Source organism: Leopardus geoffroyi, chromosome B4 (assembly GCF_018350155.1).
Source record: "Leopardus geoffroyi isolate Oge1 chromosome B4, O.geoffroyi_Oge1_pat1.0, whole genome shotgun sequence".
Taxonomy (NCBI): Eukaryota; Metazoa; Chordata; class Mammalia; order Carnivora; family Felidae; genus Leopardus; species Leopardus geoffroyi.
The window spans coordinates 119,572,298-119,590,422 of record NC_059341.1 but is presented as its reverse complement, the minus strand read 5'-3'; the positions used below and the strand labels follow the sequence as shown (position 1 = coordinate 119,590,422).

Here is an 18,125-nt window from a genome sequence, read left to right as displayed (position 1 = left end):
CCATGTGGAGTCCCACCTCTCAAGAGGTTCTCAAATTACTCAGCACATACTGTATTCTCACTAGGGAAAGTTCTGGTGCATACACTCATCTTCATCTCTAATGAGGGTGTAGGGCCCCTTTGAGATGGCCACTGCCACAGTGACCTCCTTAGTCTGGCTCTGATCTTTAGGTTATGGCTGCTTAGACCTACTTGGGATTCTTGTCCTTGTACTGACAAGCTGAACTTCTCTAGTTAAGCAATCAGCCTTCCTAGTCAATCTGTCTCTCTCCCCACTTCCTCTCCTTTCTCCTTGACTACTCATACATGTGTGCACACTCACACACATGCACACACACAACATTGGATTGGGTGAAAACCACCAGCTCCCTTGCCTTACCCCATGACCATGTTTGTTCATTCTCCAGTCAGTTGTGCTAAAGGGGAGAGGTTTGTGCTGGGAGTTTGCATGGGCAGACGAACAAGATCACTGGGATCATTTTAGGTAGTAGAAAACATACTGGTGAAGATCTGACTTGCATTAAGTGATGTTAGCTTCTTTGAATCTCTTGATTTTCCTTTGATGAAGCGTCCAAAGTGAGATATCAGAGGCAGAGCACTGGTCCTGAGCCAACTGTATAACCTTAGGCAAGTCACTTACTGCCTCTCTGAGCCTCCATTTGCTTCACTATTAGATGGATGTAAGAGTGTCTCATCTGCCTGTGGCACAAGGTTGTTTAATGTTGAAACACAATGATATATTCCATTGTGGTTTATAAGCTGCTATGTCAATGCAGGAGAACTGAACACAGTCATCATGCTATGGCAGCTTTCCTCACGTCTCACATGGGGTCTTGTTTGTTATCAGCAGGGTTCAAGAGATAAGTTGGCAAGGTCTTATTGCACTGTCAGGCTTTACAAGTGTGTATGTAGGTATATGTATATATGGGGAGGGAGAGTGGGAAACATTAAGTTATTTATCTGCACAAAAGTTCTTGTTTAGGCAACATGAGTTGATAATAATATCCATTGTTAATATTTAATGTTTACTTTTTTTTTTTTTTTGCCAGGCCTAGGGCTGTGTACTTTATGTGCATTGTACCATTTTATTTAAAAAATATTTTTAGTTATTTATTTTGAGAGAGAAAGAGAGTGGACGCTAGCAGGGGAAAGGCAGAGAGAGAGAGGGAGAGAGAGAGAGAGAGAGAGAGAATCTCAAGCAGGCTCCGCACTATCAGTGCAGAGTGATGCAGGGCTTGAACTTACAAACCGTGAGATCATGACATGAGCCGAAATCAAGAGTTGGACGAGAGTGGGTGGCCACCCAGGGTCCTCTGCATTATATCATTTTAATCCTCACAGTGATGTGAAAAAGTCTGTATCATTACAGACTTTATGCATTTTTCAAATGTAGAAATTAAAGCAATAATTGGCAGAATCAGGACTCAAACCTACATCTGTTTGATCTCAAAGCTTTTGTTTCTAGAGGTGGTATCATTCTGTTCATTTTGTGCGTTGGGAAGAACACTTAGCCTGAAGTCAGGAGCTCTGGCTTCCATTTCCCCATATGCCCTTAATAAGCAGGTGACCTTGGACAAGTCAAGCTACCAAATGGGCCTTTATTGCCCTGTGTGATAAATGAGGGGTAGATTAGATGATTCCTGAGGTCCCTTGAGGTTCAATGATTTCATGACTCTAGGAATTTGGGCTTGGGATCAAGTTCAAGTTTTCTTTAATGTCAGAAGGTCTAAATCTTTCCTTTGGGAGAGCTGCATTTTATCATAAACATCAGTCACCAAAGCCTCCAGCTGCAAATTAAGAATGAAGGAGAAGGGGTGGTTTGTAGGTGCAATGAAGGAGAAGTTCCTCCTGCCAGATATTTAGAAAATGGTGAAATTTCCATTGAAAGTATATTATTAGTAGTAGAAAATAATGATTAATGCCATTTCATGTTCCTTTCACAAGTCATGGTAGATAATGAACAATGATAACACCATGCATGATTGCTGATCCTTGTGACATTCAAAACAGATTCAAAATTCCTCTTCCACATACAGGACTCAGTTAGGACGCTATATTAAATTCAAACTTAGGGATCAGATTTAAAATTCAAATGCATATCCTTTTTGCATATCTATTTTGACACAGCATTACAAATTACTCACTGTAATATGAATTAAAGATGGACTTTTGCACAATGGGGGAAACATTAAAAAATCCTATTTAAATTTAAATCCCCTTTTTCCCTTTTCAGGTTTCCCCCCATATTTATCCCTCAGTATATCTGCTAATTATCAAAAGTATTGCTGTTTAAACAGTAATTTGTTCATTCACATTTTATTATTTTGTACTGGTAGTGACTGCCAAGAAGCAATGTTGATATCTTGAATCACAATTAGTTCATTGTGATGTTCTTAAATGAGAGAATTTTAAGAGTACTTTGTCCTATCTACATTTTAGTATTTACCTAATGTACATAGTGTAGAAAGAACTGATGTCAAAAAGGACAGAGTGGCAAATGTGCTTTTAAGTATATTATAATAGAGCCAGTGAAATGTGCAAAATGACAAATTAAATTTAATGTTCAGGTGCATTGCCAATTTGTTTGGGGGGTAAAAAGCAGCACCCTTTGCTAACCTGATAAGAATTAATCAGATTTTAATTACTCGATGTGCAACCTGGACTGTTTAGCACATTTATGCCGAGTAATCACTGGGGCATCTCAAGCCAAATGGCTGAAAATTTCCATCTTTTAAATTATGGGTATGGTTCTCTGTTAATCATTTTTGGACCCTCTAATTTTTGTTCTTTGTTGTTTTTTTTTTTTTTTTTGCAACTTCATTTCTTCTATGACACTAATAATTTCCTTTGGGTTTTTCTTTTTTAGTGGAGGGGAACAATTTGCTATTTTGTAAAAGTGGAAGTGATGCCCATCTCAGTGTTGAGGCCCTAAGGTTGTATTTCCAGTTTTGTGGAAATATCCTCTTTGCTTTCATCTAGCAGGGAAACTCCTGGAGGTTAGGGGCGCAGTTTGTCACCACAGAGATGGAGTCTGACATTTTGGCCTCATTAACGCGGTGCTGTAACAAAGCGAGTGAACCTCAAACCTAATTTAGCAAAGCAACCAAGCCCATAAAAAAGGGCAGGACAAGAAAATCAGAGGTGCATTCAATAAACTTTTATTATTGAACTTCAAAGTCTTTCTTAAAATTGCCAGAAGCTTCCCAGCTTTGTGCTGGTGCTTAGGAATTGCCACTCACAAATGTTAGCAAAGTTACCACGTCAGGCTCAGTAGATACGATGAAATCCAGAATCACATTCATTTTTGTGTTTCTTCAATTCCTGGAGGTCCTTGTTCAGCCTTCAATAAGATCAGCCCTGGACTAATCAATGAGAAATTGCAGAGAATATGAATCCTGCAAAATCAATAATTCGTATAATAATTACACAAACATATTAGAGAAGCATGGTAGTGCATAGCCAAGCAAATCCCAGGGAACATGCTCTTGACATCTTTTAAAACTCAGCCAGATATGATAAAGTTTTGCCTACCTTGCTTTTGCTTTAGGATGATCCTAGAGTTTAATAGAAAGAGTATTGCAAGGTTTTCCTCTAATGTATGCAAGTTAAAAAATTAACACATATAAAAGCCAAGTTGTTAGTAGAAAAGTTTAAATGAATTTTAAAAGAGACATGATGGTTCCAGATACAGGTTCTTGTCATATGTCTGAAAAACCAAGTCTACTGTCTCTCCTGACACAGTTCACACAGGGAATCCTAGTAACTGCTCATGGCTGCATTTTCGTGGTCTGCCCCAAGACTTCTTCTTCTACCAGCTCAGGTTACTAATCTCATTGTTTTCCTCACCCCAACACCATGGGGGCATGAAAAGAACTGAATCAGAACCATGAGACTGGAGTTCTGGTTATGACCATGTGGAAAGGCCTACCAATCCCTCTCACCTTCAGTTTCCTTATCTGTAAAATGGACATTACAAGATCGCTGAGTGTATAAGGTGAAGTGTTACTAAAAGTGCTTTCTTTCTTTTATTTTAGAAAGAGAAAGAATGGGGGAGAGGGGAGGAAGGGAGGGGAGAGGGAGAGGGAGAGGGAGAGGGAGAGGGAGAGAGAGAGAGAGAGGATCTTAAGCAGGCTCCACGTTCAGTGCAGAGCCCGATGCAGGGCTTGATCCCATGACCCTGGGATCAAGACCTGAGCCGAAATCAAGAGTCAAACCCATAACTGACTGAGCCACCCAAGCACCCTGGTAAAAGAACTTTCTAAATTGTTTACCTCTGTAGTCCCTGCATGGTTTTCTGACCTGGAATAACTTTATCTTTGAGTAGAGGAGTCACAGAGAAGGCCTGTGATGGTTAATTTTGTGTGTCAACTGGACTGGGCAAAAAGATGCCCAGAGAGCAGGTGAAATATAATTTTTTCTGGGCCAAGAGCCTACAATGAATCCTCACTTTTCTTGTGAGCCTCACTTTTTCTGTGTGGATTCTTCTTTCCATTACCTAGCCCTGCCAGTTTCAGTCCCTTTAGCCACCTGGAGCTCCACTCATTGCTTCCTTAGCTCAGGGAGATTGCCCAGCTCCATTTGCCCTCACTTTGTGTATTTCCCTCCTCTCAAAGAAGACAGCCCTGTGCTGTTTGCTGTTCGAAGTCTTGAAACAGTTGGGGCACCTGGGTGGCTCAGATGGTTAAGTGTCCAACTTCAGCTCAGGTCCTGATCTCGCGGTGAGTTCAAGCCCTGTGTTAGGCTCTGTGCTGCCCCTCTGTCTGCCCCTCCCCCACTCGTGCTCTGTCTCTCTAAAAAATAAACAAACATCAAAAAAGAATTAAAAAAAAAGTCTTAAAACAATTGCTTTATGTACTTTGTCCAGTGTTAGAATTGTCGTTAGCAGGAAGCAAATCTCTAATAGTTATTCTGTAATAACTGGAAATGAAAGTACTTATCTAGATTATTTTGCTCTAAATCATACATGAATTACTTATTCCTGACAGTTTCAATACATTAAGACTTTGTCTAACATTAGTGCTAGGACCTACCCAACTAAAAAGTGAATTTGATTTGAAAAATAAATGCTCAGAACAATGAAAGATGCTGATTTCAAATTGTAAGTTTCAACTACTATAGAATGAGGGTGCCCGAATTTAAGAACAAAGAGAAGATAATCAGACAGTGTTTCTACTCAACAGGAGTATCAGGCATAATTGTGAAATCAACCAACACCTCTAAAGTTTTAAATTAAAATCTCTAAATTTAAGCTATGACTTCACACATGTAGCAACATCCTTGTGATTCCATATAATATAAACCATTATGTTGAAAGTAAACATTGACTAAAAGCACTCTCTCCTCTCTCTGTGTGTGTGTGTGTGTGTGTATATATATATATATATATATATATATATATATATACACACACACATATATATAATCTATCTATCTATCATCTTCTATCATCTATCTCTCATCATCACCTACCTCTCTCTCCTTGTCTCTTTCTGTAACATTTATTGAGCAGTTGCTGTATGTTAAGTACATTATATACCACATCATATTTAATCTTCACACACAAAAAAACCCCTATAAAGTTAAGTAAACTTTCCAAGAGTAGTAGTAATCTTGGGTAAGTCAAGGATCAAATCTAGACAGTTGATACTGTTGTTATAAGTGCTTCAAGTAATAGGGAGGAGGTGGATGCTTTTAGTGAATTCTGAACAAAAGTTTACAGCTTGTACAGTAGATTTTTGATGTTTGTTCTACCTTCTTGACAAGTTGTATTTTGTGGATCCACTAGTAGGGGTACCCCCAAATAGAATCCACTAGATTTATTCTCACATTGTACAAAAATGACCTAAAATACAGATAAGGAAGGAAATTTTCCATTCACAGTTTATTGTTTGCTTGAGTTTATAACATTCCCCCTCCAAATATGTCTTGCCTCCTAGGAGAATCTTTCATGACATATTATGTCATAAGAACATACTAACTCAAATACAAACATCTGGTCTTAAAATAATGTTTCATTTCTTATTTCTCTTCTTTTTGTATGCTTCTTCATCTTGCCTAGTCCCACGGTTGTATCTTGGTTCAACCTTATAACATACAACATCACTCACATCCATACAAAACAAACAACATGCATATACTAAAATACATCGTATGATAACTTCTTTTTTCCATTAAAGTATCAATAATGATTGAACAGTATTTAGGGAGTTTTGTGCCAGTATTTTTCTAAAAAAAAAAAAGACCAATTTATGGTTACTGGTGTATACTATAGCAAAAAAAATTGACCATTGCCTATGTCATCTGGCTTAATGGTACTAAAGACTATTGGGTTCATTTTTAAGAAATCTCCCACATTTTCAGCTTATGTTTTTTTCTGATTTCTCACTTTCTTAGATATTCCTAGAATTCAACTGCAGGAAGAAAATAATGTTTGATGATGCCAGTAAAGTAAGCTAAGGAAATAGTATGAAACCAAGAATCACAAAGAAGAATGTAAAGATAGAAGTTGCTCTCATTGCTGTTTTACATCTGCAAAGAAAGGACAATGCCTAGAACTATTTGCTGTTAATTTAGTAAATAATGTACAGTTTATAAAAATATAAATTGTAAACTGTATGATATATCTTTTCTCTTAAAACTCTCTTTGTGCAGAAGGAAGTTGGGGGTTGAGATCATGTCAGCTGTAACATTGTTGTTTTACTAGGTTTGTCTTGATTGGTACTCTGGAACTCCATTAACCTGCTTTCCATCGAGAGCCAAAGACATTATCTGCTGTTGAACTTAAAAAGAATTTTGCCATTAGAGACTGTAAGAAGTAGAGGGTGGGTTTTTTTTGTTTTTTTTGTTTTTGTTTTTTTTTCTAATTGAACCTGTTAGAGGACTGGGACCAAGTCTTATATTGCTTTTCTTATTTCCCCACAGTTCTCAGAACTGGCCTCTGTACCCAATTAGTATTTAATAAATACCTGCCTATTGGCTGACTTTCAGATTTGGAAATGTAGACTACCGTGAGATCAACAGGGGATTATGCACAGGGAAGAAACAGCTCAAAAAAAAGAGTATCTCCTTGTTTTGTTTTTTAGTAAGCTTTTTGTTTCAGAAGAAATTATTTTAACTTCAATCTGGGGTAATATGTAATTTTAATACATTTATAAGTAGTATAAAAGTATGACTTCACATAGCAAATTGTGTTAGTCATTTCATTTTAAATAACGTTTTACTCAAATTGAGGGTTGATGAAGGGAGGTAGGTGGGAGATGGACCAGATGGGTGATGGGTATTAAGGAGGATGCTTGTTGAGATGACCACTGGGTGTTGTATGTAAGTGATGAATCACTGGTATCTACTCCAAAATGAATGTTATGCTGTATGTTAACTAAGTAAAATTTAAATTAAAAAAATAATGTTTTACTTGTCCTTGGCCTGGGAAAGTATCTAAATGCATTTAGGTGCTAGCCAAATTCATTTTATCTTGGTAGGTAAGATGCTAATTAGATATGTATCCTTATAAATACAATAGATATCTCTTATAGTGAGAAGAATTTTTTCTCTATTAAAAACTAAATTCTCAAAGAAGTTTCTGTACATTTTCAATGAGGTTTGAATGTTCATCTCATATGTATTCTTAATATTCTTTTGGGGACCTTGATGTAGTACTGCAACGGGAATTTTTTTCTTTCAAGGTACATTGAATTACAGAAAAAAAAATCAGTTGAGGGTAACATCATTAAAAGCCAACAGAGTATTATACTCATTAATTCCACAAGGATTGAAAAAGCATAAAAAGTTATATTATCAATTAACACAGAGAAGCTGGGGGAGGAAGGAATAAAGGCTTCCAGTCCCTGTCAGTGTTTTTCACAAATGTCTACCCATAAAACTTCAATAGCAAGACAAAGTGATTGATTGTGGATCCTACTGTCAGCTATCCCAACTTGAACTTTGCATTGTGGACTAAATTATAAAAATAATATTTATCTATTATCACTTAAGTAGTACCTAAGTTTTGGGGTGCCTGGGTGGCTCGGTCGGTTAGGCGACCGACTTCGGCTCAGGTCATGACCTTGCAGTTCAGATTGTTGGTTCCAGTCGTGCATCAGGCTCCGCACTGATAGTGTAGAGTCTGCTTGGGATTCTCTCTCTCCCTCCCTCTCTCTCTCTGCCCTGACCCCACTCATGCTTTCTCTCTCTCTCAAAAATAAACTTAAAAAAATATTTAAAAAAATAGTCTCCAAATTTTCAAATACAATTGATGTTGTGGGATAATGAACCATTTTTACACCATGAATTTGGGTATTTTCTGGCATCATTTCTTGTACCCCTGTAGAATAATAATACTCCAGTTTGAAAAACATGGTATTGTGAGACACCTGGGTAGGTCAGTCGATTAAGCACCCGACTTTGGCTCAGGTCATGATCTCATGGTTCATGGGTTTGAGCCCCATGTCAGGGTCTGTGCTGACAGCTTGGAGCCTGGAGCCTGCTTCTGATTCTGTGTCTCCCTCTCTCTCTGCCCCTCCTCCACTCATGCTCTGTCTCTCTTTCTCTCAAAAATAAATACACATTAAAAAAAAAAAAAGAAAAACATGGTATTGTAACACCTTACATAAATATTATTACAATGAACTTTCATTATTTTTTCACATTGTCTCCTCCTATATTTTGAGTTCCCTGAGGTCAGGGACTAGATCTCATTTTTCTCCATATTATCAGAGGCTAGTTTAGTGCATAGCAAACAATAGCACATAGTATTTGTTTGCCAAATTGAATTAAATTAGTGCATATTTTATACTTGGGCTTGTGAAAGTTTCATTCAGACTATATCTTTGAAGAAAATGATAAACAATAACAACACTACTAGTTACATGATGTTTACCATTGTCATAAAACTCTAGTCTTACGTATTTACATTTGGATAGAATTTCTTAACTTGCAGACATGGTGCTTTGTTATCAGTGCCTCACTAGTGTGCTGTGATCTGGGATGAGTCACAGCATCTGGTTGCTGCTGTTACATAAATACATAAAAGAATGTTTAAAAAGATTTTGCTTTGATTGGTCATTTTGGAAAATCCCTATATTATTGTCATGTTAAATGTCATTCAGTTCTGCTCTAATTCTTCATTTTCATCTTTCTTTTGTGCAAATGCTAAGGATAGGAAGGTCATGGGGGTTTTTCCTCTGCGAAAGTAGGACCTGGATCACAAATTCAGAGTACCCTTGTGTTAGAGGGATGGTCCACTATGCCCCTCTTCTTCGGATGCTGATCCAGAATATATTTAAGCACGAAGGACTGCACCATCTTGTACACAAATATTGACAAAGCAAGGAAGACAGAAAAGCCAATCTTTTGCTTAATGAGTAACCAATCCTTCTAGGGACAATAAATAGTCAAGGCAGTAAGATGTCTTTTTTAAAATTTTGACTTAGAAAAAAAAGCCCCCAAGGATGCTTTGCTTCTAGAGCTGTGGAGATGATCATGGTCTTAGCCAGTCAGGACCAGGCACCATGTAAAGAGGGAGTGGACTCTTTGTGTAGCTCTGGAAAGCAAAGGATTGCCATAGGTGTCTATGATGGTGGGGAGTGCCAGCGTGGGCAGAGCTTCAAAGAGAATTAGAAACCACCGGTACTTATTATAAACAAAAATAGAGAAATAGAATAGATTTTGGTGCTAGAAGCATATAAGCTCTAAACTGTACTTTATTATGGTAAAAAAAATTTCCCCTTCAAAAGCTAATTTTAGTTTTGAAGTATAGAGTGATTCTACATACATTGCCTTATGGAATGACTGTCAAATTCTTGAATGTGAGAAGGTAGACTGTAGATCTAGGGCTACTGTAATGGGTAATATTGCTACCTGTGGCCTGTAAGCAAGCTACAGACTCCTAGGGCTTAGGAGTATCTAAGCCTATCAAACAAAGTATCTAAAGTATCTAAACCTATCAAAGACAATACAGTAATTAATCCCACCCTTTGTTTTTTATTGTGTTATCTTTGATCTTTAGAAGGTTTCGTCCACTTAACACAGTTCTCTCAATGCTGGATATTAGCTTTGCTTCTTCTATTTTCAAACTCTAAATGACATTTTTAGAGAAAATATTTATTTCCATGGAACAGAGTTTGCTCACGTACCAAGTAAGATTTAAGTTTTTAGAAATTTGCGGTTTAGGTCACAGTTCCTTAAAAGGGCTATAGAATGCACTTCTTGATAGACAATTTTTGTTCTTTGCAAAAACAAGGGCTGCTTTATCCAGGCTATATTTGAAAATTAAATTTCTAAACCTGAACATCCCCCTTATCCCCCAAATCACTTTCTTTCGTGTTATAGTTGATCTCATTGTTTATGATTCCTCAAACCCTTCCAAGGATTTTAAGAACACTAGTTCTCTGAATTTAAATACAGTCTACTTGAAATACTTAGAGTGGTTTCCATTTTCTTACATAAATGCCAACTGATATAGAGCATGCAAGCATAATATAGCAGGATACAGAAAGAGGAGGCTAGGCATCTCAGACAGACTAGGGCTACTGTGTTTACCTTCAATCAGATGGGGACAAGTTAAAACTATGTGTGCAAGACATTTGATGTGGGCACACATACAGCTAACCAAGAACAACATTCTTAAGTGAACAATTGCTAATTTAAATCTATAGACCTAGATAACATTAGTCTTTCGCTTTTGCCCTGCAGAATAATTGAAATCAAGCTTTGTCCTGGTGGATTCTTTAGCCTTGCATGAGAGACAGGCAACATCCAGTGTTCATAGGCTTTTTTAGTAGTTGTTTCGTTGGAGCTGGGTGGTTTGGAGCACGTGTTTCTTAAAGGGGCAGAGTACAAGGCTAGTCAAGTTGGTTCACCAAGCTTGAGTAGACAGAATTGGCTGGTGGGATGCCCACTTCTATCATATCATGCTTATTCTTCCAGAAGTTGTTCATTTGGCTAAAGAGGATGACCTTCAATCGTATAAATAGGAACTATTTTTTTAAAGTTTATTTCTTTATTTTGAGAGAGAGAGAGATAGAGCATGGGCAGGGGAGGGGCAGAGAGAGAGGGGAAAGAGAGAATCTGCAGCAGGCTCTATGCTGTCAGTGCAGAGCCCGATGCAGGACTCACTCATGGACCATGAGTCTGAGCTGAATCGAGAGTCAGACCCTTCACTGACTGAGCCACCCGGGCACTCCAGGAACTTTTTAAAAAAATCAAGAGTACACTGGTAGCTGTGGCAAAATAAATTATTTTATTTATATATTTACATTCCTATCCCTCACCACACAAATGTAAGCTTCTTGATAGCAAGGTCCTTAAATGTCTTACTTTATCTTTAGTAAATAATATGCTTTTACCTATTCAAATCATTCAATAACTAAATATTGAATAGGTACAGTGACCAAGACACTAGACTAGACCTTGGGGTTATAGCAGTGGAAAAACTTGGCTTCAGAGGTTCGTTGGTAGTAATAGGGAGAAAAATATCATTAGCAAGACAACTTTCCTATAGTTGGGCTTTGAAAATTAAAAAAAAAGTCACATCTTTTTATTGTGTACAATGTGTAATAACACTGTTGGAGACTGATAGGGTGCCAGATATGGCTTTTATTTTACCTGTTAAAGCAGATTTATAGAGAGCTCATAGAGGCTCAACAGCTAAACATTTTGATTTTAGTCTAATTGGAAAAGAGAATTTAATTTTACTGACAATTACAGGGGAATAAAGAGTGCACTTAAGTTGAAATTAAAAAGTAAAATAGTAAACTAGTTAAGTTTATTGTAATATTGTTGCTTTCCCCTGATAATTTGCATTGCATGATCATGTTCATGATCTCATAGAATACATTAAATTCTATGGTTTATTATAATAAGAATATTTTACTGTGTAACTTGATAAATAGACAGATGTAAAAGAACACTTTGCATGTGTGTGTGTGTGTGTGTGTGTGTGTGTGTGTGTGTGTGTGAAAAGATTGAGCTCTTTACCTTGGAAAGGATTTGAAAATTGGGTCACCTTATCCATTTTCTTCATATTGATGGAATACGGGTCACTGAAGTCTTGCTTTGTTTAGCTCTTCTTGCTCCATTTTGACAAAGTGATAAAGAACCTAATTACTAAACTACTCAGCTAACAAAGATGGGGAATCACCTTCTCAAAAATGGAAAAGCACCTTTTCAAGTATACTAAGGGCCCATCCATTTCAGACTTGAAATGTATCCCACTCAGAGCCTGGATGAGGAGATATGTGTTGAGGAGAGCATAGCTCCTAATTAGCTCCCCAGCCTGGGTGTTGGAGGGTGGAGACCTCTGCACTTGGTTTCCCATTTCTTGGAAAAGTGCTCAGTGAGAGCAGGGATAATGTCTCTGAAGCATTAATTATATATTTACTGAATAAATGAAGGAAGCTTGATAGCAGCATGTAAAGTAAGGATCCTGATTGTTCTGAACCTATTATTCTATCTGCCTATACCTGGATTTTTGTGTGTGATCTAGTATAACAGGGTCAACTTACTTCTGTCAGCCTCAATTTCCCCATCTGTAAATTGAAGATTCTAGCATTCTTCTATTGCCAAGAAGAAATAAAAATTCTTAATAAGAATGACCTAACACTTTTGCCTTTGTAAATATGGTTAATTCACTATTACCCAGCTTCGCTTAATAAACGAATGCTGAATACATTTAATTAATACATCTTAATTACTAGAAGAAAATTATTCTACTTTCTGTGCCCCCCCACCTTGTCCCTGGTGACTTTCCATAGTGGCTTTCTCAGTGGCTCTTCCTTCCCTGGCTCTTTAAAACTTAGTGTTCTTCAGATTTTCCTTCTTTTCTTATGCTATATGCTCTCCTTGGTTGATCTCGTAGACTTTTCTAGGCCTAAGTACTTGACCATGTCCAAATCTACATTTACAGGTCAGTCTCATGCCTCTTACCCTGAATCCTACACTGATATATTCAGCCACCTACTCTGTTACCACTTAGATGTCTATGGCAGACACAGGCTAGTTGCTCATCCAACCAGGTTCCTCTTCCTGGCCACACAGTTAGACTATAGTTGCTAACTTCTTCTGCATTTAGTTGGAGATTAAATGAATGAGCACTAGCCCATGGACTGATGTGAGTGAAAATGATATGCACCAATTCCATACATCTCTCTTCTGTCTTCATGGCTGGAAGCAAAGTTCTCCCGGATGGCAGTATTATCATATGGGAGAAGCCTGGATTCCTGAGTCACTCCTTGAAGGAGAGCTTCCCAAGAGAGCTACCCAAACTGCCTTGAGCTGTAATATGAGCCAGGAATAAAAGTTTGTTAAGCCACTGAAATTTGGGGGGTTATTTGTTGCCATAGTAGAGCTTGACCTTTCTTTATTAATACTGTGTCCCCCAGGCACCACGAGCTCTGCAGGTAGTCTACTTTCCACCTCAGTTGGTGGTATCATCCTCTTTTTAGCCACCCAATTCACAGCCCCCTAGTCCTCAGCCAAATCCAATTACTAACCAACTCCTGTGGATTTTAACTCCCTTATTTTTTTTCTTGGAATTATCTATCTTTTTTTTAAAACCATTATTCTGGTCTAGGCTCTTACTATTTCTTACCCGCTTGTTGATTTGAATGAAGTTAAAACAAACCAGGAGGTATCCTATTAGAATAGTCAGTCATTATTAAAAGGCCTTCCCAGCAGGGAACACGAGAGAATGTGGTGACAACGTAACGATACAGTTGATGTCTGGAAATAAGTAAATCTCCAGATCACTGATGAAGGAAGTGGGGACCTCCCCGGCCTTTGCTCTGTGCTGATGATGCCTGAATACAAAATAAAAAAAGGACCCCCTGCAGTGCACAGATGGACAAGTGAGGCTTAATGCAATTAACCATGGACACCTGGATACTTCCTACCTACTGTCTTCCACTTTATCTTTTCATCCACTCACACATGCTTTTGATAAAGGGTCACAATGCCAGCTGCTTACTGAGTGCAGATCAAAGCTGGAGCGATAGTCTGGCAGGGGTCTTCTTGCTAAGCTTAACCTTACCTGGGAGAGTCAGTTAGCTCAAAACACTTCTAATCACCTGTGATCCCTCCTTACGTCTCCTGCAGAGTGTGGGACTGTAGTTGACAGCTCCCACGCTCCCCTGTCCATTTAGTGATGCTCCCTTTATAAAAGCAGCTCTTGGTTTTATCAACCTATATTCCCTCTACCACGAAAAGGAAGCCCCACTTTGATCACACTCCTCTTGCTTAGAGGCCCCTCCTGTGCCATGGTCCTTCATTTTCTTCATTTCTGTGGCAGCTCTCCCTCCTCCAAACCTCAGCACACATTTCCATTGTATATTTTAAAAAAGAAAATTAAAATAATCCCATGTTTAAAGAAATGGGGTTTGCCTTTAAATAACTTTTCAGCAGTCCATAGCTTTGTTTTTTCATGTAGAATAAAAAGACCCTATTGAAGCTTGAAATGGCTTCAAGGAACATAGAAGTGATTTTGAGGTCCGGATGGACATCTTTATGCTGGGTTTTATAGGAAAGCTTGTGATTATTGGAGGCTTATGCCAAAATGGAGTGACTAAATTTTCCCTGCCCTCCTCACTCAAATGTCTGGGGGGACACTTCTGCACATAGAACTGATTGCCATATAAATAAGTACAGCGTTGGCCACACTAGTCATTCTTACTACTGATTCTTCTTCTGGACCCTCTTCCTCCCTTCTTGTTTCCTAACTTGAACCTAGACCTTAGCCTGTTTCTGTTTCAGGCCTGCTGTTCTGTTATGTTGTCTTCTTCCTCCCTCTGTAGCTAAACTGGTCACATGCAATGTCATCTATGCTTCCAGGGAAATGATGGCCATTCTGTAGCCCCTTCTAAGAGTATTTGCTTTTATTAAAAACACATTTTTTTTAACGCTTATTTTTGAGAGACAGGAAGAGACAGTGTGAGCAGGGGAGGGGCAGAGAAAGAGGGAGACACAGAATCTGAAGCAGGTTCCAGGCTCTCAGCTGTCAGCACACAGCTGGATGTGGGGCTCAAACTCACAAACTGCGAGATCATGACCTGAGCCGCAGCCCGATGCTTAACCGACTAAGCCACCCGGGTGCCCCTAAGAGTATTTGCTTTTAAAGCACTATTACCAACTGTAAAATGAAAGATTGTACTCCCATTAGAGAAATTTAAGGTGAAATGAGTATCGAGGGATTGAGGATATTTTTAAGAAGAATATTTTCCCTGAAATCCTTTCATAACCTGCACCTCGATGCAGGTGGATCTTGTCCATCTAGCGTGTTGCTGGGTCCATTAGCATCTCATTATCTGCCATAGGGAAGTAGATACTGTGCTAGCTTTCATCCTGTCAATAGTCCCTATATGTAAAAAGAACAAAGACTTATAAAAAAAAGGGAGGACAGAAACGATTTCTCTGTTTTCTTCTTTACTACCATGCATACCGCCAAGTAACTTCCTACCTCCATCCTTTGTACATGCCATTTCCCGTGTCAGCAATTCGTCTCTTCTTACCTTCCTACTCATCTTTCAAGTGGTACTCCCCCAATGTGGCTGTCCCTGGTTCCTCCAGCTGGAATAACTTTTCTTTGTTTCTATCTTGAGCAAAACACTTAGCCACACTTTGCATTTTTGTAGTCTATAGCACACTGAGGCACAACAAAGGCTTGGCACTTTGCAAAATTCAGTGCTGTGGGCTACTTGTTTGGTTTTACAAGCTCTGAGCATTAAAATCTTGATCACTGCTGTTGGGTGGGGTCCAACCAGTTTAAATTTCTGCATATGTGACAATATCGAAAACGGGCTCTTTATCTTAGGACTTTATGAAGGTAATAAAAATGTGCATCAAGTTACTTTTGAAACAATATGGGGGTATACATAAGTAAATAATAACTGAGCCCATGCTATGCAATGAGAGCTATGTAGAGTTAGCAAGCAAAATTATTTATAAATAAGGAATTATACATTATATATAGGGAGATTCTGATGTTGGCCAATTTTCTATTCACTAAGGGATTGAAAAACTGCTCAGTAGTGTGGCCAACAGAAAGGTTTCTGTTCCATGCTGAATATTTTTTTTTTCCTTTTTGTATCATCCAAGTTCTATGTGCTCTAGGATTCTTTCTGTGAATTTCTTGTTTTGATCCCTCATCTTCACTAAAATGTTCTTTTCTTCTATCAGAGCCCTTAATGCTATTTGCAGAAAATCTGTAGTCCTTGATTTTTTCTTTTTTTTTTTTTTTTTTAAATTTTTTTTTTTTTTTTCAACGTTTATTTATTTTTGGGACAGAGTGAGACAGAGCATGAACGGGGGAGGGGCAGAGAGAGAGGGAGACACAGAATCGGAAACAGGCTCCAGGCTCTGAGCCATCAGCCCAGAGCCCGACGCGGGGCTCGAACTCACGGACCGCGAGATCGTGACCTGGCTGAAGTCGGACGCTTAACCGACTGCGCCACCCAGGCGCCCCGTCCTTGATTTTTTCATTTGCTCTTATATTCTGCAAAATTACCCTACTTTCCCCTTCCTGTCCTTAGCCTTTCTGCAGAAACGAGAAGTCCCCGCTCCACACCCTTGTATTGTTAGACTAGCTTCTTGACTGGGACCTAAGCTGAAATCAGATTCTCCCTTGGGGCACTGACATGGTATCTGAGACACCCCCACTTTTTCTCATCATCCCTCAAGGAGCTACGAGGCACAGCATCCAGGGGCATTGATGCTTAGGTTCGCCATCCTCTACCTCCTGTGAAGCCATTCTCATGATGGTATTTGTGTCTGTGCCTTATCTTCTCTACTAGACAGTAACCTCTTGAAGACGTCAACAGTATCTTATTCAATTTGTACCCTCCAGGGTTCCTAACAGTCTTGCATAGGGCAGATGCCCATGAAATGTTTAATGGATTGAACTACATTAGCTATTACTCTAAGTGCACAAAAAGGGGTACTAGAGCTCTGAAGAGCCTTAATTCACCTCATGGGGTTACATGAAGCTCTGTCAGACCTAGTTTATACACCCCAGCTCTCGATGGGTAAAGTCAATGCCAATTAATGAGCTTCTGCATTGGAGAGAAAGCACATTTCCACCTAAAGGCTGATCAGTTTCTTTTCTGCAGTATATCTCAGTGATCATAAAGCAAGAAGACCCCTGGGACTCTATTCTATTTAGGCAAAGGCAGGTGTGCTGGGAAGCTTTATATTTACACACAAACAGAGAAAGCGGGGCTTATTTTTGCAATTACTTGTGAAGCTTGCCCATGTTTTCCAGCATGTAAATTAGGACTTGAAGGAAAACATCTAATTGCATTTCGCTCTAACTAATTGCCAACTCAAAATTTTAGATTAGTGTGCACACCATACTTAATTTTTTTGTTGTTGTTATTAATAACACATTTAGCTTGGTAGGATGAAAAATAACGAGACAGTACTGAAAAGACTTGAGGGCTGGCCCATTAAGGAAATGCTTTGGGTAGGGTGGTAAGGAAACTTTGAGGCAAAGTCATGGCTAAAATTCCAGACAAAGATTGCCTGGGTATTATACTCCTCTGTTGGTTCGCTGGTAAAGGTTAGATGGAGAAGAAAAAACCAGAGGTGGCATTTAGAGTCATTGCATGTGTTTTGCCACAAGGAGGGGCCATGGTTACAACCATGGAAGTGTCCTTGACTTGTATTATACCAGTAGCCTTTCCTGCATGAAAAACAAAACCTACTTAAAAGAGCTTTTTTTTAAAAAAAAAAAATATGCTGCACATCCAGAAAGAATGGTACGGTCTTTTGTGAGTAATATAAACATACTGTGATATCCTTACATTATTAAATGAACATTACAAAGCATGACAGAATCACAGCCACACAAAAAAATAAGGACAAGCTAGTGTTGACTGGAAATAAAAAGGGAGAGGCTTTTTCACATGTTGTCATGAAAAGGTAACTGGAGGCCTCAGAATTCTCCTGTTTTCTCAGCAAGAGTTATTCTCCAAAGGACACAATGAACTTTTTGTCCTTCTAAACACAGAAGTCAAAAAATGTATCCTTGGAGCTCAATTTAGCAACAGCGGGTTTGTGAATCTATTAACCATCCGGGAGAATTTATTCGGAGGGGGTTAGTTCTGAGTTTCTAAATGAAGGGTCAGAAGTCAGATTGGATGG

The 18,125-nt window shown here is 38.7% G+C and overlaps 1 long non-coding RNA gene across 1 annotated transcript in view; it reads right to left on the bottom strand.

Annotated features, from left to right (window-relative positions):
* Nucleotides 1-3,141: 3,141 nt before the first annotated feature.
* The window catches only part of LOC123590683, a 53,637-nt gene continuing 38,653 nt past the window's right edge, over nt 3,142-18,125 (bottom strand). The window contains exon 3 of the long non-coding RNA XR_006708923.1: nt 3,142-3,394. This is a non-coding gene — a long non-coding RNA (uncharacterized LOC123590683). The remainder of the gene's footprint in view (nt 3,395-18,125) is intronic.